General features: G+C 47.5%; 1 protein-coding gene across 3 annotated transcripts in view; it reads right to left on the minus strand.

Moving 5' to 3' along the window:
• The window catches only part of COL27A1 (collagen type XXVII alpha 1 chain), a 188,039-nt gene extending 162,861 nt beyond the window's left edge, over nt 1-25,178 (minus strand). The window contains exon 1 of one of the 3 annotated variants that reach the window (XR_013941014.1): nt 24,943-25,178. The gene's annotated coding sequence lies outside the window, so the exon portion shown is untranslated. The remainder of the gene's footprint in view (nt 1-24,942) is intronic. The other 2 variants (XM_080562480.1, XM_080562479.1) reach the window with 2 other exon arrangements.
• Between the last annotated feature and the right edge of the window lie 1,532 nt (nt 25,179-26,710).

Consider the following 26,710-nt stretch of genomic DNA (forward strand, 5'->3'; position numbering starts at 1 on the left):
CTGAAGGAAGGAGACTGCCAGCACTGGGCAAAGCAGGAGCCTTCCCAGGAGAAGCACAGCACCAGTCCCCGGATACGTGGCCACAGCAATGCTTGGTCCTCCCATTTACAAGGGTGATCGAAGAAACATCCTTAAATCCTGAGTAGAGAAAGAAAATGGAATAAAACCTAATCTGAATGGGCTGATTATTGAAAACAGAAGCATTACACTGATTTGTTTCTCATCTCCTATGCACCAGCTTCAGTCCACTGAATAGCTACAGAATTCACTGGCATTATTCCTAATTTTACAATGATTTGGGAGAAGAGGGGACAAAGGCAAGCAAACAATGCTAATTGCCTTCAGTGTTTTGTTTATCTGGTTTTTGTTCAGCTAAACAAAGAGGACGTTCAGGTCCAAGCTCACTGCGGAGCCCACAGAACGCTTTTGCCCCTCTGAACTGCTTAAAAACAGTTTGCAGTTTTGGCATCTGGCGCCTTCAGCAGCTACCACCAGCGTGTACTTGCTTATCTCCATCCGATCGCTGCAGAAACTCTGGTGACTGCAGCTACTATTACTACAGCTTAATCAACCTTGCAAAATCCCTCCAAAAAAGCAGGAAGTCCTCCAAAAGCCAAATCCCTTGGTTATAAAAAAAAAAACAAAGCCAAGACTAGATTAATCACTGGATGTTATTTCCAATGCAAAGAGTCCAAGCAGGAAAAGTCCCGATGTTAATAGCAAAGCTATGCGTTCTCACCCATCCATACCAACGAGCTTTTGTTCTTTGAGACAGAGGAGAACACACTGAACAGAAATGTAAATAACACAGCACGCTCCGCAGGGAGAGCACGCTGCTGGAAAGCAGCAGCGGGATTTGGGCTATGTGAACCACAAGCCACCAGTTTTGCTGGGTTCGGCTGCCTTCCCCGCGTCATCCAGCATCCAGACCTTGTGGCGGAGCCTGAGCGAGGCAGCAGGACCCCCGGCATTGTGCAGCAAGGCATCAGGACCCGCGGGCATCGTGCAGGGAACAGACAGACCTCCAACAGCCACCCAGAAGAGAAAGGCAAATCCTAACAGCGGTACCTGTCCTACAGTGCCAAAACCCGCAGAAAAGCTGCAGGCAGTGCTTTGGGAAGCAGCCCACGTGTGGTGCTGATGCAGGGCGTCGCACCTGGATCCTCGTGTCTCCCCAAACTGGCAGCAGTGGCTGCAGGGCAGGGCTTAAGGGTCAGCAACACTCTGCTACAGCTTCAGAAGCATGCAATGACAGAGGTTTCCTAAGGCCCTGTGACTGCGAGTACCCTTTTCTCATTAAAAACAAACAAACAAAAAAAAAACAACAAATGTTGGTAGTAATCCATATTTCTGAAAAATCAGCCTGGGATTCAGTGACCGCGTTGGGGTTTTACTGCACTTCCCCAACCCTTGCTGTGCCCACTGGCTTGAACACCTTTCTCAAAGAAGATCCTAAAATAACATTTCAAGTTACAAAGCTTGGGGGTTTGGGGATAATTCTTGAAGTCAGGTTCCTGACTGCTTTCATCTTCCTCGAGCACAATGGGCTGCCCTGTGGTACTGAGCGGAGGTGGATTTGGATGAGTCTCCCAGTGTCCGGTACAGACAAGAAAAAGGGAACCTAACCAGCTCAGGGCTTGCAGCTCAGCAACCACAGCTGGTACAGTGCCTGCTCTAAAAGAATTTACCATTAATCCTTCCAGCTCAACTGCAATAAAAAGACTCACCTTTAAATATATATATTACTGGTTTCTGTCTGCACGCTCCTTTTTCAGAGCAGATCCACAACAAGCAAGGGAAGGTAGGAAATGAGGAGAAGCCAACGCAGATATCTCTGGGAGGAACCCTTTGAAAATCAGGCAAATTTTAAGACTTACCCTCCTTAGGTCAGGGAGAGAGCACAGAGGAAGCAGCTCACTGAATCTAAGGGAAATTCAAAGAAATCTCAGCTGAAACCACTGAGATTAGTATGTCATGATCCTCTTCCTTATAGAGTTTCTGCTTATCTTGCTCACGTATCAGTCAAGCTAGGCTGTAAATAAAACAAGTGGGGAGAACGTATTCATGTCCAGCCCCAGTTGCTTTTACAATATCAGGGAAAATGAGAAGGAAAAATTAGGTTCGGAGGGTTGGATACCTAAAACACCATTTTGCATTTGGATGAAAGCCACGAGGGGAAAATGAAGCAACAGCTCACTCTAACATCATGTTGGAGGCAGACCTGCATTTTGACGAAGGGATTTTGGGTCTTTCATTATTTGTAAGGCTCTTTAAAAATCAGCTTTCATTAACGTAATGGAAGTAAAGCTCTTAATCTCACTTTGTAAACACAGAGGGAAGTTACACATTAAAGCCAAAGATTTTGAAAGTGACTGGTTCAAGGTGCTTCCACTGTCGTAACCCTCCTTGTGACCCCAGAACAAAAGCCTTTGTTTCAACAGCTTGATTTTCCAACAGTGCTCCGTGCTTGCACCCCCAAGAACCTAGAAATTTTCCGATGCATAGGAAAGGGTTTCCTACACCCAAAAATACCCATTTGAAAACATCACACTTTCCCCATGTTCTCCTATTCATCAGCTACTTTTTTTCTTCTGGTTGTAAAGCATTGACAAATACTGAGCATCATTTTCACAGTCTTATACCTCCTTTCCTACAGTGGGAGGTTCCTCATTTTCAGTGACACCTACACGCACTCGGCAGGAAAGCTCGGTGTCCTAACACCACAAAGTGACCTGGCTCATCCTTGTGGTTTTCCAAAAGGAAAAGAAGTGATGAGCTAAGACCGACCTTTCCAAGGTTATCTATCGCCCAGGTGCTGCTCTCTCCCCTCCTTGCGAGCTGTTGACCCCCAGAACCCCTGGTTTGACTGCGGTGGTGTGAAGACAACGGCAGCCCTGATAAATGCCTTGGCTGGCTTTAGAGGACCTTTGCTCCCTCAGGGCTTTTTGCTCTTTGGCCATGGGAGGGACATCAAAGCACGCTCTGAAGCACCCACCCACCAGCCCAAACCAGACCTGGGGTTTTGCCTCGGAGCATGAGCTGACCTCCCCGTCTTGCAGGCGGTTTGCATTTCAGCCTGACACGGTCCAGGTGTTTCCTCAAGAGGAGGCCTGGCGGTTGCAGAACGCACACGTTTCTTCCTGGTTAGAGCATCCCCGAAGAAGCACAGACAAAGATTTGCTGGAGTTCGGAGATCACACCGGATGGTGAGAGGGATAATGGATTTGGAGGCTCAAAATAGAGCTTACACCTTCTTCCTGGACTTGCAGAAACTGTGGTTGCTTTACACACGCCTCTTCCTCACTTCCGTGTCCCTTTGTTAACCCTTTTCCTATTACATTCATCTTTTTCCCACATCTTTTAAACTGCAATAGATTTTTTTTAACATCCTCTTACATCACACACATCAAAGGTTACCTGCATTCATAAATGTGTGAGCATACAGCAGAACACCGTACCAGAAGGCTGGTCGTGTCCAACCTCCTTCTGTTATTTGAAACATTATAGAAATGCCAGGCACCCAAACGGGGTCCTCGTTGGGCTCAGGCTGAGCAAGAGCAAAGAAAACGTTCCCAGTGCTGAAAGCACCACAGCTGAAATTTTTAAAGATCCGGGGAAAGAGGGCCCCGAGGGGACTCTAGTCCCCAGTCCCACAAGCCATGAAGTTCCTGGTCTACCTCACTTCTCTTACAGACTGCACAGTAACATATCACGGTGACTCGTTTCTGGAGAGTCTGCCTGATAAAAGCTGATGGCTCTAGCTTTGACCCACTCTCCGAGAGAAAACTTCATTCACGCTGGACAGAACATGTAAAGAATGGCAACAACAACAAAATAAGGCACCAAAATACAAACCCAGAGTTTGTTCCACCATTACAAAATCAAGCGTGGAGTACATCCATGCTTCCGTACCTATTACACATTCCTTCCTCCCACTTCCAAATTAACGAGAGCTTCTGCTCCCTCAGCAGAAATTAGATGGGTCTGCATTAAAAAAGGGCAATTAGAAACCTCTGCTTTTGCTGGGTTTCTTGTGTGCCAGGTGAGCAGAGGGGTGCAGCTGTAGGCTGTGGGAATCTCTGGGCACCCAGCTCCTGCAGCGAGCAGATTTCTCACCGGGAAGAACCAGGATTTCTTCCCTGCATAATACTTTCTCCAGGCTCATTTACCTTATCGTGAGACACCCATCAGCAGAAGCGTGAGTGACAGTCTGTAGATGTGTGCGCCTTGGAGCAGGAGGAGGCAGGAGGCTCCCAGCACACAACCCCCTGCTGCAAGCCTCCGTCCCTGCCTCCTGCTCCGTGACCCCAGGGGACGCCCCAGAGCCTGTCTGTTTGCTCAGGCTTTTCCTGATCAAAGTGGGAAAAGCTCTTTCCATTCTTGGAGCTGGGGAGGAAAGAACTACTAGTGCTGTCGGTGTTGCTTGCCAACGCAATTCATCTTGTGAGTTTCTAAAGCCGCAGTTTTAAGGACACACAGGGATGCGTAATGTCGCTGGAACGACACGCTAATACAGATGTGGAGTCAGCGCAGTCCAGAGAGGAGAAAGGGGTGAAGGTGGGGGAAAGACAGCCAAGATGTCCATTCAACTTTCCATTTTAGAAACGCAGAAAACCACGTTTCTTATGGAGGGGCCCGAGGGAATAAAGATGTTCAGCGGTACTGAGAGTTAATCAGTAACTTAAAAATAAACAGAGGAACGAAGACAATAACAGCTCAATCCTCAGAGAAGCACCGGCTTACTTGTGGGTATTTTCAAGTTCTTATGTAACTGTAAAAACTCTATAACTTTCTAGGTTGCTACATAAACATCATAAGATCACTAGAAAGCTTCACTTTTATTCCAGAATTCTAATTCCATCCTTGAATTGCAAAAATATGAAGCTGTCTTTAATTATAAAGGACTGTCTTTTGTTAGTGTAACAGTTGGTGCTGAATTTGTCATGAACTAAAAGGGATTCAACGTTGGCTGGAGGGAAAAAAAATGCCTAAAAGGATCGTTTTAATGGTCCTACCTTATTATTTCATGGTTTTAGCAGACTTCAGTTACGCTTCCAGACAAAAGGAAGCGTCTTGGGGTTTCTCCCCTATTCCCAACAGAAGGGAACTGGAAATTTTCTCACCTTGCCAAGACCTGACTTCAGAGTCTCCTGCCTCTCCTCGCATCTGCGGCCACCCCTGCTCCCCCTGCAAGGCAGCAGCCCCGCAGCCCCAGCCTGCCGAGGGGCGAGAGGAAGCCCCCGACGGGACACGAAGGCTCGCAGCTCTCCATGGATAATTAAAGCTTTAGCCATGGGTGCCCCCTTGTGACTTGGTGAGCAATTAAGCATGAACGATGGAGTCTTAAGATGGCACATCGCAGCCGACATGGGCTTACTGGAGGCACCCCGGCGGTGTGCTGGTGCTTGCAGGTGAGCAAAACCCGGGCGCCTGTTGCTGTATGGCGAGAGCTGGAGGAGCGACTGTCTGCAGCAAGCCTCCAAAGCCACTGGGACCATGGAGAAAAGGAGGCTGCTGCCTGCTGGGAGGACCCTGCCATGGACAACATCATGGTGCACATCCCATAGCATTAAAAAAAAATTTTTTTCCCCCTCCCTAAAGCACTTCTCTCTCTCTTTCTCAAGCTGAAGCGGAAGAGGTTTCGGGAAGCTCTGGTGCTCTGCTGGCCCCAAGCTCAGGTGGAGGTTGGCACCAGCACTCGAGGCATCTTCCTGCTCCGGAGCATCTCCTCTCCCAGGGCCACACCACAGCATCTCCCCATGCCCACAGTCGATGGGTGGTTAGCTCATCCTTCCAGAGACAGCTACACCTGCAAGAAGCAACCCACGCATTCCTAGGAACAACCCTCTGCTCCTGAGGGGCCCCCAAGAAGGGACCTGCTGCCATCAGACATCTCTCCCCCCAAACTCTCTTGTGGGCACACTTGCTGAAACTCACATCCCTTCCTAAACTCTTCTCTCTTCACTTAGGTTCACCCGTTGGCACTCTCTCCAGAAGGAACGCTGAGCATCCAGGTGCTGCACATGATTCACACGGCATGCCACTATGTGAACGAGCCGTGCCAACCAGGAGCTTCTCACGGGACAACACACAGTCCACACAGGATGCTCGTTTTCACAGCAGCATCGTTCAAGGTCTCTAGCTTTTTGGCACAACTAAAGATGAATTTTTTCCTTTTCCACTACTTGGCAGCCTATTGCCTGGGGCTATTTGGCTCTGTTTTGATATTCCTGCGGCAGAAGGGCCAGTACTAGCACTCCTAATTTGCTCCACTTTCACAGCAGAGAAGGGCAAAGTCAAATTGTTCCTCTAAATCAAACGGCAGCTACTTCAGTACTGAGCCTCAATCAATACTTTAATGGGCTTAATTTTCTAGCTCTTGATCAAAATGTCTTAGAACAGCACATCTTCAGATATTGCTGCTGGCCTTCGAAAATAAAAGAACACGATAACCTTTGTGAGACTTTGTTCCCTACAATCTATAGCTGAATCCACACAATCTCAGTTCAGTGTCCCAGTAACCCAACCTGGTACACAGAAACTGAGTAGAACTGAATGAAAATGGCTTCCTGACAATGTAAATGCAATATTTTAATCCGTTTATTTTTTTGGGAAGGCACGGCAGCTTCTTCATCTCAGAAAATATGAATATTTTGTCTCTAACAACCTTGAACAGTGTGCAAATTCAAAGTTTGACATTTGAAGTCCAAGCTGAATTTACCTGTGACCAACTGCATGAGTCAAGGCATCTAGCTTTGGTACTTCAATGAAGGCAACTCTTTTCAAGGTGGTAACTTGGGAAAATACACCAAAAATATAAAACCACCCTAAAAAAAATCCATTCCTATTTAAATCCTTTAGTACAGACAAATCAGAGAAGCAGTGTTAGAAAGTTTTAGACTGCTTGTTTAATTCACTGCGTATGGACCAGACAGACTCCGCTTCAAGTCATTGCTAGAAATATTCGGATCACTGTAATAACCTACAGAGATTAACTCTATTCAATGAAGAGTTTGAAGTGTAGTTCTCTGTCTCCCATCGCCGAAGTTACTGCACATGTACATGGTTTTAGCTGCTGTAGGACTTGGTAGAACCTCACTGGGTTCCATCGCTTTGGTGCCAAAGGTGTAAGGGGAGGTTTGATTTGGTCTTGAAATGAGTTTCCCAATTAGCTCAAACAAAACTGTCTTAGTTGCATCAAATTAATAAAAAGCTGAAAAACTGCATCCCCTTCAGAAACGTGGAAATACCAATAATACCAGCAGGAAAGCTTTTTTAGTGGTTTGCGCCAGGTCTACAGCACAGTCAGGCTGTTCTCACGGGCAATGCTGGCGCTGAAAGCAGCAGTACCTGGGGTACTACAAAACCCCACGTACTGGGGATTGGACTAGGTGACCTTCAAAGGTCCCTTCCAACCCAAACCATTCTGTGATTCTGCGGTTTCACAGCATGCCAGGACTTTCTGATCATTTTCAAAGTTAATAAAAAACAATTTTTGAAATGGAGACAGTAAGACTTTGATGTGCAAATACAGGAGAAAGCTTCTGGATTTGCTTCAACTTTTCCTTACCCAGCTGAAAAGCACTTAGAATTGGGCAAAATTCACAAATACCTTTGGTTGACCTGGAGTGAACAACTTTTAGCATGTAAATTATTCATCCAAACCTCTTCGCCCAGTTCCAAAGTTACATGCCTTCCAAGTTTTTTTTTGCAGTGCAGGTGGGCCTGCAGCTAAGAAGTGTCTGTGGTGGGGATATTTGTTAGTTACACGCAAGGCTCTAGACCTGCGTTAGCAGAAGATCTTTTCCTTTTTGCTCTGGCTTCAGCTCAGAGTCAATTCCGAAGGCAAAGGTTATGCCAGAAGCCCAGGTAATGCTTCTAGGCTGAAATTATTATTATTATTATTATTTTTGTCTCCCTCTCCTGTTTGGTGGGGCATCAAACCACTCAACAATCCACACCACAGGGTCCTCTTCCATGAAGGGAGCAAACCTTGCTTTGACATTTGCTATTATTCTCCAGAAGAGCAGTATCAGCTCAGGAGACTGTGTTATCGGGGGGGGGGGGGGGCGTTGAAGCAGGATTGTTCACACATTAACAGTTAAGTATTTTAAAGCACTTCTAGAGATGTACACCCACATGTTCTGTTCCTCATTAAAATTAATGAAAGGTTTGGATTTGAATCCCTGTGCTTCCTCGGAAACCTCAGTCATTATGGTTCAGAAGTTGTCTCTGTCATACAAAACCTCCAAGGATGATTTACAAAGTTATACATGAGTTATTTATTTATTTCTAAGGTCACAATAATTATTTAAGGCTAAATTGCATGTTGGAGTAAAAAAAGAAAGGAAAGGCTTCAGGATACACTGATGGAATGGAGTCAATAAAAGGGACCGCAGCATTTTACAGGCTGAAGCATCAGCAACGCAAGGACATAACAGGCAAAGAGAGCTAAAGCAGCTGGGCTGAGCACGGAAACAGACAGACAGCAGGGACTCTTCAGATCCGAATGTTCAGATTTTGTTGTAACATTCACGAAGCCAAGAGAGAAATGAAAGAAGAGCGGCAGGAAGAGAGCCATGTGTCCCTCTTATACTCATAGACAGTAAGCGCAACTCCAAAAATTTCTAATTTTTAACATGCACAAACCCAACCCTCTCCCCCAAGTGCTCGTATTTTCATAGTAATCATTTCACTGCCTCATTTGCCAAAAGCTTCTCTCTTGCACCAAGCTTCTGTCTTCAGAGACACTGCACAGTGGAACATGAGTGAAGCGAACATTAAGCAGAGTCAGGCTCCAAAGACTGCCATTACCTAATCCTGTGCCATTACACAAATGTATTTGTTAGGAATATTCCAAGGTTTCAGGAAAAGGCTTACAGCAGCTCGCAGTGTTCCTGCTGCCCACCACGAACACCGCCTTTATCCAGCGTGGAACCACACTTGCACTTCTGCATGGAAAAGACTGGGAATGACAGCGAACCTCAGAAATGCTGAGGAAAGGTTCCTTCAACCTCCGAGAAGACTGGTTTATTATGTTATTACAATTCCCTGGAAATTGCTGCGTAGTCATCACTAGAGCATAAAATTTCATCCGAAGGCTCTGAAACATTCCTGCGCATATGTTCCAGGGGAGTTTAAAAAAGCCTCCTGTGCACGGAAGATCACAGAAAACCCATTATCTGCGTCCCGCGCCAGAGTATTGATCTGTCAACACAGACTCTTTTGGAGAGCACCGCGACCAGCAGCTGAACGCATTTTTGATTAGCTACATTGCTTAAAGCTACCACAAGCACTGGGCTGCCAGGCGAAGGGTCATTCCCAAGGCTCAGCCCAGCTCCACTGAATTCTTCCACTGGTTCTGGGCTGAAGTTCAAGTGAACCTTTTTGATGGGGAGATGGGTTTAAGTTTAAAATTGGCAACCCTGCCTGATTTTATCACAAGTCTCATGATGCTCGGCGTATTGCTTAAAACCCCGGCCTTTGGATTCTTGTGCAAGAAATTCAAGTTCTGCTTGGAAACCCCCAAAACCTCTACTTCATTTCATGCAAGCGTATCTGTGAGACAAGTCCTACACACTACAGAAGTCAGAAGGGAAGGACTACGCATGACGTATCATTTAAGTCTCCTTATTTTTGGGAAACATTTATGACTTTTGAAACATCTGGTATTAATAGTCTGTTTCTGGAATCACAACATGAAAATTTTCTTTCAAAACTGACTTTAGCTTGTTTGCTTTGAAATTTTGGATATATTCAAAGAAAAATGCAAAAGGAGAGAAAGGGAATGAAACAGCAAAGAACATTCAGATGTCTTTTAAGTCAGAATGAACTATTTCCTCTCTAAAACAAGTTAATGCACTTATTCTGCTGTGTCTTTTGCCAGCCAAAAGACCATGAGTTAGTCAAGATACTCCTGCCTGACCTGCAGCCTCTAGAACACGGCAGGTTGGGCAGATCCTGGGTCAGGACAAAGTAAATCCATCCCCAAGTCCTGGTCAATGATCCCCTATAAAACAGTCTGCAGACCAACTCCAAATAATCCCAAAGATCTGTACCTGAAGCCAGTCTAGGCACAGTGACTCCAATTTAGACCCTAACAGAGCTGTACCTGTGATCTCTTTCTGGCATCCCCAACAGCATTTACGTTCCAGTGCTGGTATTATCTTTCCCGTTTCATCCCTCATGTCTCCCCCTCCCTCCTTCCTCTCACACAGTAGCTCTTTCATCTGCTCTCAGTAGGTGCTGCTTTACCTAATTAATTGACGACTCAACAAGTGCACTTTCTAATTAAAGTAAATAAGCCCATGCTTGGAACAGTGGCTCACAGTGTTACCCAGCACTCCTTCCTCAGGAACAGGATATTATGGGCTCCACCTCTTCTGTGCCAAATTAATGCATTAAACTAATAGAGCAGAAGCAAAAAAAAAAAAATAGCCTCTTAGAGCGTCAGTTAGAAAAACTATTTTAAAACAAAGCGATTCCCCAGCCTTGAGTCTCCGAAGCCAATGGGATCTTCTATATTTGGTGGAAGAACACAGACTTTAGGAAGAGGGGAAAAAAGAATAGATTTAGATTTCAAACCAAGCTCCCTTTGGGTGCTTCCAGCGCTCTGGTTGGAGGTGAGTATGTGGGTCGGAAGGAGGCTAGAGGAAGAGGCAAGGGAACACAATCACAGGAGGTTTTTTCCATTACCTCCTTCAATGCCTAAAATGACAAAATCTGTCCCATAATAAAGCTCCATAGTAAGGCTGCTCTCCACCTCCTCCAGAGTCATTTCTGTGCCGTGGACCCGAGATGAACACATTTGGCGGGGCTGTCTGGAAAATCCCCCCGCCCTCACCATTCTTCCACACCTGAAAGTACATGAGGGCCCCTAGCTCTGCTATTGAACTGATGATGATATCCTTAACTCACACAATCTACTCGTAAAGTTCATTTAAAATCCAACTGATGATTAAATTAGAATCGCTTCCTCCCACTGAGTTAAGCTGGGCACTCACTGTCTTGTGGAAGAGGTCAGACCGTGGAAGCCTTTGCACAAGGATAAGGACGGGTGCTGTCCTAGCAGAGGAGCCCATCTTCACATCTTGTCTGCAGGGCAGACATCAGCAGCATTACCTCCGTGGGAGAAGTCTGCATTGGGAGGTCCCACTTGGTTGGAGGCACCAGGACTGGCTTGCTACACAAAACAGAACAGAAGCCAAATGTGTCAGACAATGTTTTGACAGGGAGGAAAAAAAAAAAAAAAGATCCTTTTTCCCCCCCAGCGCAACTAGTTAAATGAAGCAGCAGGGGTCTGGGGAGGTGGTTGGCATCCAGCTCAAAGGCACGCAGAGGGAACAGGGCATCGGCTCTGCCATCTGCAAGTCCAGCCTGTGAACATTCAGACAAAAAGGTAGATTCCCCAAACGAATCAAATCAGCCCGTCTTCCTCTGTTGCTGAGGGCTTGTTTTGCAGTGTTAAGGATGAAAACAAAATCCTGAGGATCTCAGAGTTTTATGTAAACGGTCAAAAGTGCTTCCAAACCAGCATTTGAATTGGTGTCTGAATTTGTTTCCACAGATGGGCTGGGAGCAGGACCATGTTAGTTTAGGCCTTACGTACTTAAAGTTCATTAAGTCAAAAGAAAGCTTTGTGTCTTTCAGTAGTTTTTGGATGAGCTTACAGGTTTCAATAGCCTGGACAGGGCTGCAGGGAAGGACTAACATGAAAGAGGGAACAGAAGTGTATGGAGAAATGAGGAGTGTGAAAGCAGGGTGACAGAACTGCATTTTGCATCAAGTTACTCTCAGCTTTTTGCAAGCTCCTGGCTTTAAGCAATTAGTCCAGAAATAAAGATTTGTTTGTATTTTCACAGTCTCTCACTGTTGTGGAGACCAGACAGAAAGCCAAAAAAAATTGTGCTCTTCCCACTGCATTTCCTTCAGCAATAAACACCTTCTTCGTTTATATACATTGAAAAAAAAAAAGCAAGGAATTGGAGCTGAAATCTCATTCAGATATATGCGAAAAATCAACCTGTATCCAGAACAAACAGCTGGACAGCTCTGGGTTCAGTCTCTAGTCCTTAATATTCATTTTACCTCAACATTCATGTGTACTTTTGTCTCACGAAGCAGCATGAGAAAGGGATCCCTCAGAATTTGGTTGAAGGTTGGAGCAGCATAGCTCAGAGCTCATCTGTATGCCAGCCACGCAGCCCTTCCTACAACTGCTTCTCCCTTCACACGTCCTGGATATTGTTTAACACCACTCAGAAGCTCAGATGTACTCTCTGAAGTAAATACAAATTTTTAAATATTATTTCCAAGAGATCTGAAATCCTGTGCGTGCCACGATTACAGTTCTGCTCAGTTTTCAGGAGGCAAGCTGCTCTTTTTCAGCAGGTCCAAAGCCTTAAGTCACCCCTTCAAATATGCGTCACTTGCCTTTCTGCTGGCTAGAATTAAAGCCAGTGGAGAAACAACAGCTCTGCTCCAGCCCCTGACATCCTGGGCTGCAGGAGGAGGTGAAGCAGCTGAACGGGGAGCACCGCTACACGCAGGGTAACAACCGGTGACCCCATAAACTCCCTGCACTTTGGTTTTGTGTTAGCCCTGGAAGCATTACACGAAAAGCAACATTTTAGTTGCATTATGTTATTAATTTGGCAGAGAGCCATTGCCTTTTCTAGATTGTCTTAAAATAACCATTTCCTACTGAAATAGCTTCCTCTGGCCCCAGCCAAGTCACAGAAATAGTCGGGTTTGGGGATGTGGGGGAGAAGAGGGCCCCAGGTTGTTTCCAGTTTTTAAGCCTATGGAAACTTAACAGAAGGTAGACAAAAATGATGAAAATCCAAAGGGCTGGACTGCTCAGTGCTTGTTTTTGTTCTGTCCCTGCCAAAGCAGCAGCAGTTGCCCGTTCTTTCCTTTGTGCCTGGCAACCCGGCCGCTGGTAGGACAAGCCTCCAGTCTTGGTACCCACCACGGGGCGTTGGCATCCCATCACCGCTCCGCTGTCCTGAGCTGATCCTTTTATTCCATGGCATTCACCTCAGATGTATTTTAGCTGGCTTGGTGGCCTTGCTATTAAAATGAAAACCTGGATGAATCACCATCAGTTTATACACGGAGGGAGTCACAAGCTTGCTGCTCCTGTTAGCCTCTGTTTGTCCAGCACGCCAAAATATCCACCCTCTTCTGGGCGTTTCAGCCACTGGAGTCACCAAAAAACCTCCTTCAACAGGGTGGGCATTTTCACAGAGTTTACTTTAGCCTTTAAAAAAAAAATCCTGACTTATCCCTGTAGGCTTGCTCATGAGAGCAGCTTGCTCACTAATTTTATTATCTATTTCCAAGTCATGTTTTTTTGGAAATACTTTCCATTCATTTGATGCTGAAGCAAAAATCCTCGCGTTATTTTTGTTATGTAAACACTGATATTTGGTCTTGCGTTGACTTGAAGTGTAAGGATGTGCTCTTTGGTGAAAAGAAAGGCAAGTACATCAGTCAAGATGTACTTTGGGTCGTGCTGTTTGATGCCTCCTTACCAAACGCAGAAGAACGGGAGCCTCCTTTTGTTGCTGCTATTTAAAACCTGACAAATTCTTTGACAGAGCCTGATCCTGTTCTCCAGGTAGTTGTTCCTGCTGCCACTGAAATATGGTCTTGTGATCATATGTAAATACAGCCTAAGCCCCCAGGAGCTTTGTCATCAGCTTAAATAGAGACAGAGTTTTCCTGCAAATCCCTCTGCAGCAGACAGATTTGTTGTGCTACAGTGAGACTGCGGGGCTGGGAGAAGAAAAGAGGATTATCACTAACACCTCAAAGCCACTGCATTAAACAGCAACACATGGCCGGGACCCAGCAAAGGTGAAAGCACGGCAGAACAGGTAGAACAGAGATACCAGGTGAAAGAAATACCGAGAGCTCAATGCAGCTGACATTCATGGTACCAGCCCTGCCACCTTGAACTGCTACTGATGGCCCCAAAGCATCACATCCAGAGTACAGAGTAATGAGCTCCATCACCTCCTACAGGTCTGCACATCAGGCACAGCTCTGGAGACATGAATGCCCTCACACAGAGCACAAAGCAGCCCTGCAGTAAGGCACGGAGCACAGCTGAGCTGTGAAACCATTTGTTACGGGGCATGGCAAAAAACTATGGGAAAAAATCAATCATTAAATGTGAAATCCAAAAGGCACCATCAGTGCCTGAGGAAGCCCCTAGAATCAAGTCACCAGAAAAACATATTTTGGGGAAAACTTATCACTTTGTGCAGGTCATTACCCTCTTCCTGGCTGCTCTTGCTAGGGACAGGAGCATGAGGCTGGACAGATGTGTCCTTGAGTACTCCTACATACAGTCTTGGGGTCTTTGACCCATGCACAGAGATTGCCTTCACTCCAAATTAGCCTTGCTGACTTTTCTAAACAAGCCCAAGGTCAGCGTGCAGCTTTGTGCTCTTGCCATTTGCCTGAAGTTACAGTACTTTGCCTGCTCCGGGAATGCAAAGCACAGGGGCAATGCACAAACAAGGGGGATCGCTGCCAGGTAAGAGTAAAATCATCACAAACAGGGCGTTTGCACATCATCTGTCAAAGCTTTTCTGGTGGGGCCACTGCCACACCTGACACCTTGCGTGCAAGGCCCGGCCGTCCAGCCACGGTACACAGGTTTCTAACTAAACAGCCAAGCTGGAAAGTGATCCTTCACAAGCTTCTGCTTGTTTGCTTATTTTCCAAGCTAACAACATCTGACCCAAAGCAGTGAACACATACATCGGCTTTCATGCGACACAAACAAACAACCCAGGCTTCTAGAGAGGCTTGGGGAAAGCTGTGGGTACACACTGCAAAGGGGACACGGGTTGGACATCTGGAAGCACTCGAGCATCAACGAACCATGGCTTGGGTTGAGACACAGGGAACGGGCAAGCCAGCAGAGGTCTCTGATCACCATCCAGTGCAGATTAGGAAACCAACTACCGGCCCCAGGAAAAATAAAGGCTGGGAGGGACCATGAGGGACCAAGCCCTCCTGACCTGTGATCCTCCCATATCATAAAACATGCCACTCAAACTTGGACAGGATGATTGGAAACCTCTGTGCCCCTGTCAGGAAGCCCGTTCTCCCCAAAATAAGCAAAAGATTTTTCAGATCGATTCTCAGATCGAGTAATGATGCAGACACATCAGGGCCTTTAGGGACACACAAGGCCCACCAGAAATGCCAGGCTGCTGTCCCTGGCTGCTCCCTGCCAGACACCCCTCCTTCCTGACCAGTTCACCTGACCGCTGCAACCTCTTGTCCTCCAGTCCCACAACAACCAACCTTGGGACCCCTCAATGAAAGAAAGGCTATAAACCGAAAGTATTTAACTGCATTTTTAAGGCAGAAAACGAGCCAACGCAGCCATCTCCCATGTGGGAGAAAGAAGGAAGGAGTCTGAACTCAAGGTCTTGTGAAAGCACACATCCATCAGCAGGAGGCCTTCTGGACAGCCTTCACCACTTGAACGTGGCACAAGAGCTGGAAGAGGTGACTGGATTTACACCAGTCACCCCCTCTTCCTGCCACTCCATGGCCAAGCAAAGCATTTATTGTCTGGTGGCTCAGCACCCTGCTGCAGAGCTTGGCCCCCGAGGACCCATCTCCTCTTCTGGCACTAATTTCCCATGTGCCCTTCCCAGGCTGCTCTATTTTCTAATCTGCTACTTCTCCGAGACCTTTAAATATATATTTTAAATTCCAACCAGATTCTTGGACTTGGCAGATAAACTGTGGGTCCCATAAGAGTCATATTTTCTTTGAAAGCCTTGAATGAAGTCTTTATAAAAAACTTCATTAATATTACTACCTATATGCCTGCTCCCCACTTCCTGTTCAAATCCAAACAGATTCTCCACACAGAAAGACTTTTGAAATTCACATATTTACTTCCCCCAAACAGCGAGAGTGTTACCGAGGAGTTTGTGGTAGAGTCAGTCCACATGTGTGTTGTCCTGCTGGAGTTTAAAAAAGATGAAGCCTTCTATTCATCGGAGATGAAAAAAGTAGATGCAAGAGGGAAGGATATAAAGCCAGGGAGATTAGGGCTCTGGAGTTCTCTGCTCTGGCCTCATGCCATGAGCAGAATTTGGCCCATTTTTGCAATTAGATTATATGACAGTAGAGAATCATTACTGCTAACACCGTACAGCGTGTACAAGGGTGTGAAAGCTGTTCCTGCCAGCAATAGTTAAAATTAGTAAAGGAGTTGTTTCAGAAGTATCATAGGTTGTGGTTTTGTTCCCCTCATACTCACGCTGAATTCAGCAAGAGGGGACAGATGCACGTGCCCAGCCTTCATCGCAATTCCCCCACCGAGAGGTGGCTGGTACCTGCAGCAACCACGTCCTGCCCCCACTGCAGCGACGGGGCGAGCTCCCCGTGCTGAGCAATCGGTTGGAACTGAACCGGGATGCAGAGGAAGGTACAAATACCAGAGAAAACAGAAATCCAACATGTCATAACACTGCTGTTTTTAAGAGTCGGCTTCTTCCAAGGTCACTACGCTATCAAAGTTTGAGTAACAGCAACAATTAGCCGCAGACAGAGAAGGGTAACATGCAGACACCAGGGTGGATAAGAGAGAGACAGACGGGCAGCGAGAGATACAGCCTTCTGGGACGTGGTCCCAGCTCTGTCATTTACCATGTTTTCAGTTTCCCTTTTCCAATGCAAGGCCAAAAACATATGCAGCTTTTCACCAAGAGCTCGGCAAGCTATAGCCTACACGCCACGGCATGCCAGTAATCCCTCTGAAGGCTACCGAAGTGTTTAAAATTATTCAGACTTTCAAATATATCACAGGAAAATGATTGGTACATGAGAACTGACTCAGGTCTTTCAGACCTTTACAGGCACCACGTAGAACGATCTGCCAGGTATGCACGCTTGTAGGACATGCATCAGCTTAGGACCTCTGTTTCCACATTGCTAGAACCAGCCTGACCCAAGAAGATCCCGAGCAGGTACAACACACCCTACACTAAGCTGGTTGCTGTTTGTATCTCCTTTGACCAGGAACACTTCACTGATGGCTTTAGAAATTCTCCTTTGACCAGAGCAGTCCACATTATTGAACTCAAGTACATTGCAAGCTCATTTATTTGGGCAGGTATCTGGAAGTGGACAGACTTAATCCTTGTTTTAAAAGGATTTAAGACGGGGGGAGTTTTGAATATGTCAACAGAACTTCTTTAAAGAGTGGTTTGTTTTAAACGGGGCTGTTTTAATTAAAAGGTGGCAAGCAAAGGAAAACAAAATAGAAAATCCGTAAGAAATTTTCCTAATGAAAAAATTCGTTCACATTAAGAGTTGTGTGACCTTTCCTTCCGAAGGAACATCAGTAATTTCTGAACAAAGCCCAGAGCACGCGATATCTCATGGGAAGCTGTAATCAGTTATTCAGGGTCCCTCTGCTCCTCACCAGGCAGCGTTCCCAGGCACGAAGCATCCCGCACGCTGCTGCGAGGGGCTCCCGCGACACGGGGACCACGACAGGAGCACACCAGGGAGCGGTGGGCGCGAGCGAGGCAGCCTGTTGATGAGGAGCAGGAACATAATGAGAAGCATCACGCGGGAGAACTGGAATATTCCGATCTGGGATTTTGCCTAAAAAAAATCCCATTGGGATGGGGGACGTTTTCCAACCAGCTCTTGTTTTTAGTTTATTTGTCAAGGATAGCTATAGCCCACTCCAATTTGTTTTGCGTACATAACGAAAGTTAGAATTGCATCAGATCTTGGCTGCACGAGGTTGATGCGGAGTAGCTGCTTGACACCATGCTGGGAGAGCTGCCTCCCACCCCCTTACTGCAGGGCTGCAACCAGCTCGCCACTCGGCCTGAACTAGTTCTGCCTTCACGCCGTGCAACTGGTGGAGGCTTTGTGGGGAGCACCGCACCCACTGAGCACAGATCTCATCTCACCTCAGCTCCGCAGGCAGGCCACATCCAGCCCCATGACTGCTGGGTTTCTGGTGGTACTTCTCTATCGCCCCTTCCCCAGGTTGCAGAGGAAGCTCCCTTGGCACCTGGAAAGCAGCCCGACCTTCCTCGATCGGAAGGCCCACAGAATTACAGAAAGCCAACATCAGTCGTCAATTGCCCTGAAAGACCTTTCTTCTGCAAAGTCCTCAGTGCTAGGGTCTACCTCAGAAGGTGCTGAGCACTTAAGTTAGATTGGAAATCCTTTTTGCAGCACAGATTTTATTATGGCGATCTATAATCATAGTACCTCAGTACTTACCCATGGCACACGCTGTGCCCCAGCACTTGCAGAGGGAAATAGCACACCGAATTTGAGCTGCTGCAACTGGGGATGAGCTTTCAGTTCATAATGGGAACCCACTTCAACGAGAGAGAAAACTCCAGCACTGGCCAATGCTTCGAGAGGATCAAAGGGCAGTAACATCCCAGCAGAGAGCACAGGAAGGGTAAATATCCATGTGCAGCAGAGCCAGGGATCATTGTTTAAAAGCACCCTGCAGAACAGACAGAACACTGAAATCTTAAGAAGTCACCCCCTCTCTTTTCTTTTCTTTTTTTAAGGAAGGAAGAAACATCTGTGGGAAGTATTTATGAGATATATAATGCACCTCACATATTACCCTAAGGGCCATCTTTAGAGTGGGAAATAAAGCTTCCATACGAGGAGTTTGTTAACGTTGTGGCAGGAATCAGATGCAAACACAAAAGCTTGCTTGTTCTGTAATGACTTGCCGAGATAAGTGTCCCTTATCAGCAATACTGTTTTCTTTTGGAAAGGAAGGGACTCTGTGTGTACAAGCAGGGGATGGAAGTCAATGAAAACAGAAGGCTGGAGAGGTCTGAATGGGTATTTTGTACTGTAATTCTAGCTTGGGGCTGCTTTTTTGGGTGTGGAAATATCAAACACTGACCTCCCACTGATGGTCCTTGGCAGTGGGATAAGTCACTCATTTATTTTTGCTCAGCCACAAAGCTGCTGTGTAACATGGCAAGGTCCTCGCGGAGCTACAGTGCCCCGATACATCTCCCAGGCAAACAGCGCGCACCCAGCCCTCGCATGCCCGTGCCCAAAATATCCCCGGGCTCATGCCCACAGCCAGGTGACCCCGCAGCCCTCAGGCAGCTCTTTCACTTGGGGAAGAAAAGGGGAATTGTGCAGAAGAAGGTTGGCGTGGGAGAGGTGGAAGGATGCCTTAGGCATCCTCTATTATGGCCAACAAGGCCCTCGCTAATAGGGACCGGGGGTGGTGATGTCCTCCTGCTTCTGACCTGGAAACACCAAAACAGGCCAGGTTGAAATGAGCCATGTGAAAGCACCACACACACAGGAGAAGCTAGGCATGCAGGAATTTTCCTCTATACAAAGGAATATACTTCATTCTTTTAAACAAGAAGGAAAAAGAAGGAAAAGGTGAAGAAAAAAGGATTTGCAGAGAGATGACCATCTCCGATCTCAGATTTCTCAACAGGAAGGCAGCTGTGGGCTCCTCGAGGTCTTGGCTCAGGCCTACTGGCATCCACAAGGAGTTTTGTCTTGCCTTGGGGCTGCTTTAATAGCAGAGAATGCTCTGTTATGGGCTGACGATACATTAATGAAGTGAGAACCTATAGGGAAATGCTAGGCTCTTCTCTTGAGCAAAGCACTTGGAAATTAACATATGGCGTCAAGATTTGGGATAATTAAAGCAGAACCACAACCCCAGGGAATTCTAGCGAAGTCCCATCAGAACAGAAATAGTCTCAGCATCTCGCTGCTCTCAGGGGTGTGCATCAGAGCTCTCTGCTCCACTGGGGACTCAGGCAGAGGACACACACAGCTGTCCCAAGTCATCCCAGCACCTGCAGGCGGGCCCCAGATGCTGACATCCAGAGGTCCCCAGCCTTTCATAGCACACCCAGGCAGCAGGGCAAGTTTGGGATGTGCTGTACCAGGCCACCGGAGGTCTCCCCTCCCGCTGCGTTAGCTTGCCTCCCAGAAATTTTACTGGCAGATCTGAACATAACACAGAGCCACGCCACAGTCTGGAGGGAAAAGCATGGGGTCCATCAGCAGGGTACATCAGTGACACTGTGTCAACAGCCCGTGGCAGACGATGCAGAAAGTCACTTGTTCCCAAGCACGTCATCGCTCCTACAAGGCACAAGCCGTGCTCGGTCACACGTTGTTCCATCAGACAGAGGGAGGCTGAAAGGTCTGGATTAAATAAAAGCAAAACAGCTCTGATAACCATCAATGTATCAGTTAACACTGCATTTCCCCACTGGCTTCACGTAAACAGAGGGGACGGAGCACAAGACTGGAGGAAACCTGCAGCACTGCCCTGCCAGATGACAGACACCAGCTTACCAAACGCACGGCTGTGCTGTCAGGTCTCACGGCCAAGTCAACGTGGATAACTGGCCAAGAAATCACAGCTCAAACTTGCCTTTCATATTTAAGGCTACCCAGCTCAGCCACACTCTGCCTCCGGAGCGGCCGGGGCTGGAACATCCTCTGAGCAATCCTCAGGACATGATTTCTTTTTTTTTGACCTATGCCAAGTACCACTGAGAATCCAGCCTGATGCTGCAACACATCTCTGCTCCTCCACTGCTAACCCAGCCACTAATATCTACACAGACTCTGTTCCATAAACAAGTCTGAAACTAGACAGGGGGATCAAGGGATTTTGTAGGATTTGCATGCTGCAGCCAAGGAACGCTCCAACACCATCCACCAGAGACAAAAAAATAAAAAGACAGGTTGAGGAAGTGACAGCCCCCACGAAAGCACCCACGTGCGGAGGAACAGCTGGAACTTGAAGCAAATGTCACCTTTAAACACTTTTTCTTCTGACATGGATTCAGCACTTCTGAATCCACAAGCTGTGGAAAGGCAGTCCTGAAAGAAATGGGTTTCAGTAAGCAAAGACCAACTCCCTGAGATGGAGGTCCTCCTGCTCAAGCTGAGGCAGTCTCCGTCAAGGGACTGGCAAGCAGGGAAGAAGAACAAATTGAGAGCCCTGACCCCATCCAGGACAGCCAGAGAGACTCCTGCAGGGACCTGCAACGTGCTAAGGCAGAGGAGACAGGAGGAAGCTTTCAGACAAGCCATCGGGCTCTGCTGCGCAGTCAGCAAAACGTTACGGGTCCATACATTCCTGGGCATCTCATTTAATCACATTTTATGGGCAAGTTTGTGGAATTTGTTGGGTTAACACTGCCTGTAGGAGCAAGTGGGCTGACAGGAGGTTTTCTGTTGGCCAGCTGGCGTGCAGCGAGGTGGCTTGTTGAGGCCTTCTGGCTGCAAACCAGGAGCAACAAGAAACGCAGGCTTTTTGGTGCAAACTCCCTCCCTTCAGGGTAACTTTGATGATGAAAAATCAGGCTCCGCAGAGCAGAGGTGACAGGGTCTGTGTTTGTGCACTCTGGGACGGGCAGTGGAGGAGCTGGGATGGATATGCAGGTACAATAAATACAGAGGCAGGAAGACACATCGCCGCCTTGGCTGGAAACCAGCAAGGGGATCTCTGGCTGTGCCATCAGCGCAGTGGAATTTGAGGCCCAGGGCACAAGAGACACACAGGAACAAGCAAGCTCCTCTGTTTCCACGTAGCTGGCATCTGCTTGGAGAGCTCCCAAGGCTGAAACAGTTTGTCCATGTTAAAATAAACTCCCTGTGCTTACCTGGCTTTCCCCAACTCTGTAAAACAAGGCTTGGTGGGGACTTGAGGAGCTTGCTTAGTGTTTGACACTGCAAAGAGACTTCAGCAGATGGATATGGCGCTAGCTTTTGCACACAATATCTTGGTAAGCAAAGCACAACATTTATGTTTCTCAGCCAGCTCTTGAGGAGCACCCAGCCCACGCTATCTCAGGTAAAGGCACAAGGCTCCTGGAGCTGCAGCCTTCTGAAGAAAGCTCAAGCATCCCTAGATGCGTGCAGGAACATCATGAGAGTCCGCATCACCGTGAAGCTGGCTGCAAGCGGGCCTTTGACAACAGTGCGGTGCCAGGACGGCATCTCTCCTCATGCTGTTAAATAGACGTGAAAATAAACAGTAATATCATGTGAGAAGACATGCAAGCCACCAGCACGCCTCTGTCCCGAGCTCTACCAGAACAGTTGGTTATAGACAAGACCATGACTCGAAAAGAAATAGTCATTGGGGGAAAGAATTCTTACTGCTCTGAGAAATCCATCACTTTGCGTTCAACACCCTTGCTCGTCTCTGAGACTACAGGGGTATATTTGGAAATGCTTAGAGGTGCAACGGAAGCATGGATATTTCCTTGTGGTGCTCACCTGAAAGCCACCTAGCTCAGGAAAGACTCAAAAAGTGAAAAGCCTCTTCCCAATCAGAAGAAGCATTTCAACCCATAGCTGTTTATTGGAACTGAGCAAAGGTAAGCTCAAACTCAAATTCCATTTCCCAACTATCACAGCGATATCTAGATTTACACTCGAAGGAAGCCAACGCTACAGGACTGGCTGTTAACTCCGCAAGCCACTGACATTACACAGACCGACTTGTCTCAGCAGATACGCATCCATCACGCTGTTCTCTTGGAAAGGAGCAGCGCAGAGCCACTTCATCACAACCTGGAAGGATCTGGAGAGGTTCCCAAGCAGCAGGTGCAGGGAATTACATCCCAGCCCTCGCCAGCAGCCTGCTAGAGGAGGAGCAGCTGAAGACACCCCTGTCACATCCCTGGCCAGGCAGCATGGTGAGCAGAAGCAGAGCAAGCCCTGGCTGCCAGATTATGGCAGCTCCTGTCCCAACGTCCCAACCAACAGCACCGAAGTAGAAAACCCTGCTCATCTTGGGATCTCCCATAAGCCTTTCTCAACTTTGAATGCGGTACCTTCACTTTTATCTCCCCTCCTATTTCTTGACCTGCTGGCAAAACCAACAAAGCCCCATTTTCCTTCAAAAAAGGTGGGGACGGTCACCTGCAGGAGCAGGATCTGGCAGGTTTTTCCTTCCTGCAATCATGCAGTGGACTGCTCCCATACATATTCACGTGTGTTTTTAGGGAATCACACAGGATTTGGTTTTGATCTAGGAGGGATTCTCTCAAAAATCAAGCTGAAATTCATCTTCCAGCACACTTGAAACCCTCCCACCTTGCTGTTACCTGCAACTTTTATACGACTCTGTCCTCCACTATCATCCAGTTCATTAAGGCAGCTATAAAGTCATCCTAACACCAGGACAAAACACCACTGAACCCTTCCTGACCTCCCTAGAATCTGGGAAGTTCTTCAAGTCTCCAACTCTGCAATGTTCTCCAAATCAATCATTTGGAAAAACAAACTACTGATAATTAACCATGTCACGCTGCAACCTACATCACTTTTTCTGGCTTGTTCACAGCATCAAGTAACAAGACATCAGAAACCTTATCTACAAGGTCATCCACTGCTCCTACCCACCCTTGGCCCCCCTCCCCATGTTACTGGAGAAGACTTGCTTGCTTTAGCATGCTGTGTTTTTAACAAGGCCTTGTTATCCCCTAGGCAGTCACAAGCTGCTCCTTTAGCCCTGAAAGCAGAGATAAGCTACCCTGCCCTGCAGTTCCTATTTTCTTCCCCCCGTTATTCAGAGCCAAGTACTAGGTTTGCCCTTTCAGTTTTGTGTAACCTCAGCCATCCTCAGGAGCCCTTGAAAGAAGCCAAGAACAAACTGGTGCTCAAAAATCTTTGGCATCATTCTGGGCACTTCAGGATTAATTTCATCCCACCCAATTACTTAAGGATCTCTATCATGAGCCCACACCATCATCAATGCCCGTACAGCATTAACCAAAATAGAAAACTGCAAGCATGCAGTACAACAGATGCTGAGGTTGTGAAACGCTCTGGCAACTTTCACCATTAGTTTCCCTCTGCGGGAGGCAGAGGAAAGCTGCCGTCTTGGTCTCATTCACAATGCTTTTGTCCTGCTGCTGCTTTTTTCGGAGGTGTGCCTATTCATTTGATCTAGTTTCCACTTTCTGTGGACTTTCCATCAGAAGTTGCTGCTATGGAAGCCCCTTTCACCCAGCCTAAACCTAAGCAGTCTCCATCTCCCTGCTCCCAGTGGGAAGGAGGCGGCCAGCCCCCCCCTTTGCTGGGAGAAGGGTGTGATCTGCGGCCAGGGAGGAGCAGCCAGGACATGCCATACGTGCAGCCCACGTATCCCGCTCAAACTGCGGCCGTTCACACGGAAACAGCCTCACGGCACTCCTCGTGCAGCTTGGGCCATGGAGGTCCTCTGGAGCCCTAGAGAAACACCACAAGGCCATGCCATGCATGTGACACCACACACGTATTGTGTAGCCTCCCGTCATCCCCGCATTTACAGCTTCTTCTCCAGCTGTGTTCTTTCAAGCCAGGTGCCCACTAATAGGCTCCTCCAGCGCTGCTTTTTCCGTCACGCACCGAACCCCGTGCTGCATGCAGCCAGCTCTACAGGGCTGGGCGTTTTCGGCCGGGTCCGCACGCACCTGGGCACAGGCCAGCACTACTCCCACACTTTCCTCCAGGCCATCATCTCACTCCTGCAATAAGGCTCAGTGCAAACCTCTTGCGAACAGACGAGCCGTTCATAACCACCTCCACCAGCATTTAGCCTTAGTATCCTCTTGCCCTGTGGAACGCATCAAGCAGTTTTAGGCTACTCCAGTGCCACTGATTTCCCACTTATGTCCTGCGGTGTAGGCACAGGCCTGAACCCAGCCTAATTACAGTTAAAATTCTCCTTCATCTCTCTCCCTCCTGCCCCCAGGAAGCCTCCCCCACAGGTCCTTGATCGCTGTGACCCCCACCTCCCAGTTCTGCTGCCAACAGCCGGACCACAGCTGCAACTCGTGCCCTGCTCCCCAGCTAGACCCCAGCACAATAACTGCATGGGCTTTGCTGCTCCGAGACTACGGCCCCTTGCATCCCCCCAACCTGCTGAAATCCTGGTTCAGGTCCCCAGTCCGCTCACAGCCTGGCTCCTGCAGCAGCCCGGCCTCTGGCCTCGGCAGACGGTCTCACCCCAGCGCATCTCTGCCCGGAACGGTGCTATGGAGATCTCTTCTTAATCCCTTTGCTTTTCCACTGTGCAATTCCTCCTCCTGCATTTATCTCATGCTTTTCTCTTCTCTACCGCACCAAAGCAGAGCCACCTCTGTGCACTTTCAAGGACCCTTCCCACCGTAAACAACAGCGAAGCGCACCCCACTCCTCCCTCCAAGCTTTTGCGGCTCCTTCCTGCGATATCTCAAAGACCCTGAGAACAACCAGGCTGCTGGTGTGCCAAGGCCACCGCTTCTCCCAAACCCTGCAGTTTGCGGCTTTGTTCCTGGGGCTGCTGTGCTCTGTTTGCCCAAACCTGCATTGCAGCCCGGTGAACACAGTGACAGAGGCTCGGGGACAGACACCCGCTCCATCCCTCCAGGCCCCATCTAAGCCAGAGCCCTCTGCATGATAGAAACACAGCTGATGAACTACAATTTAGGAAGACTCGTGCATCTGAACAAACCCAGATTTCTTCCATCTTCCTCGTAAAGGAAAAATTCATCCAATGCAATTTCTTTATGAGGCCAGATTTTACAGACCCTCCAGCTCTCGTTATGGAAAATAAGTGGAAACTCCTGGCAGTGGATTTTTGTTGTTTTTTTTTCCTTTCTTAATAATATATATGAGAAAAGTGTATATTATACTCTGCCTACATAGACCTTGCCAATAAAATTTGCTGATGCTTGCAAAACTATGGGACAGTTGTCCAAACGCCTGCCACTTGCTAGTCGTAGACAGTCATGAATTGTCCTTCTTGCTGACAAGTTAATGTTGCATCATAAACTGCCCATATGAAGTTTTGTTGCTATAACACATGACTGAATTCAATATGTCAGAGAAATGATTAATTGCCCCTGAGATTTGGATCTTTAAAAATAACAAATTCAAAAGCCTTATGTTCTTTATTCTGATGCTGGTAGAATTTACATCATGGTTAATAAATAACAGTCTTCCTTCAGAAATTAGGTCATTAGATTATTCTATTTGCAAACATAAAAATGCAATCAGATGGAACTAGTAATGTCTAGGACACACAGACTAGACAACAGTGACATCTCAAATGCTTGGGGGGATTATTTCAAGGAAGTCTCGGTCTGACTTTCAAGCGTCTGCAACTTTCGATGCTACAGTATTCAGGGCAATACGGAAAAATAAAAGAAGTCCTTCGCAGCGACTCAGAACCTGTCGAGTTGTATTTTAGGATATCCCAAAACTTTGGGCATCCCCTCGGAATAGAAAACCCGTCGCCAGCCCAGGTGCCATTTCACCGTGCATGTCAGCGACACCAGCCTGCTCAAGCCACCTCCGTCAGGCAGTTTTATGCCTGGCTGCCAAAGGGATCAGCCCACAGAGCAGAGATCAGAGCAGCAAGAGGTTCTTCCATCCTGTCTGCCACGTGTGTTATCATTACTATAAATATGCTCTGATCTCACCTGTCCTCCATGCATTTTGCTGCTGTCCCTTTAGCTGCGATGCATAACGATGCCACAGGCAGGAAAAGCACTATGCTGAACGCTCCGCCCTGGAGCCAGAGAGACCAGCCTCTCTCCGCTCCAAAGAAAATCTTATTTCCTGGACTTTAAAGCTTCAATTAGCACAAGGAGCTGTGTTCCTGTGTGGGCAGACCTCCTAGCAGCTGAGGGCCCAGACTCCCCAC

The sequence above is a fragment of the Anser brachyrhynchus genome, assembly GCF_964034855.1.
Source record: "Anser brachyrhynchus genome assembly, chromosome: 19".
NCBI lineage: Eukaryota > Metazoa > Chordata > Aves > Anseriformes > Anatidae > Anser > Anser brachyrhynchus.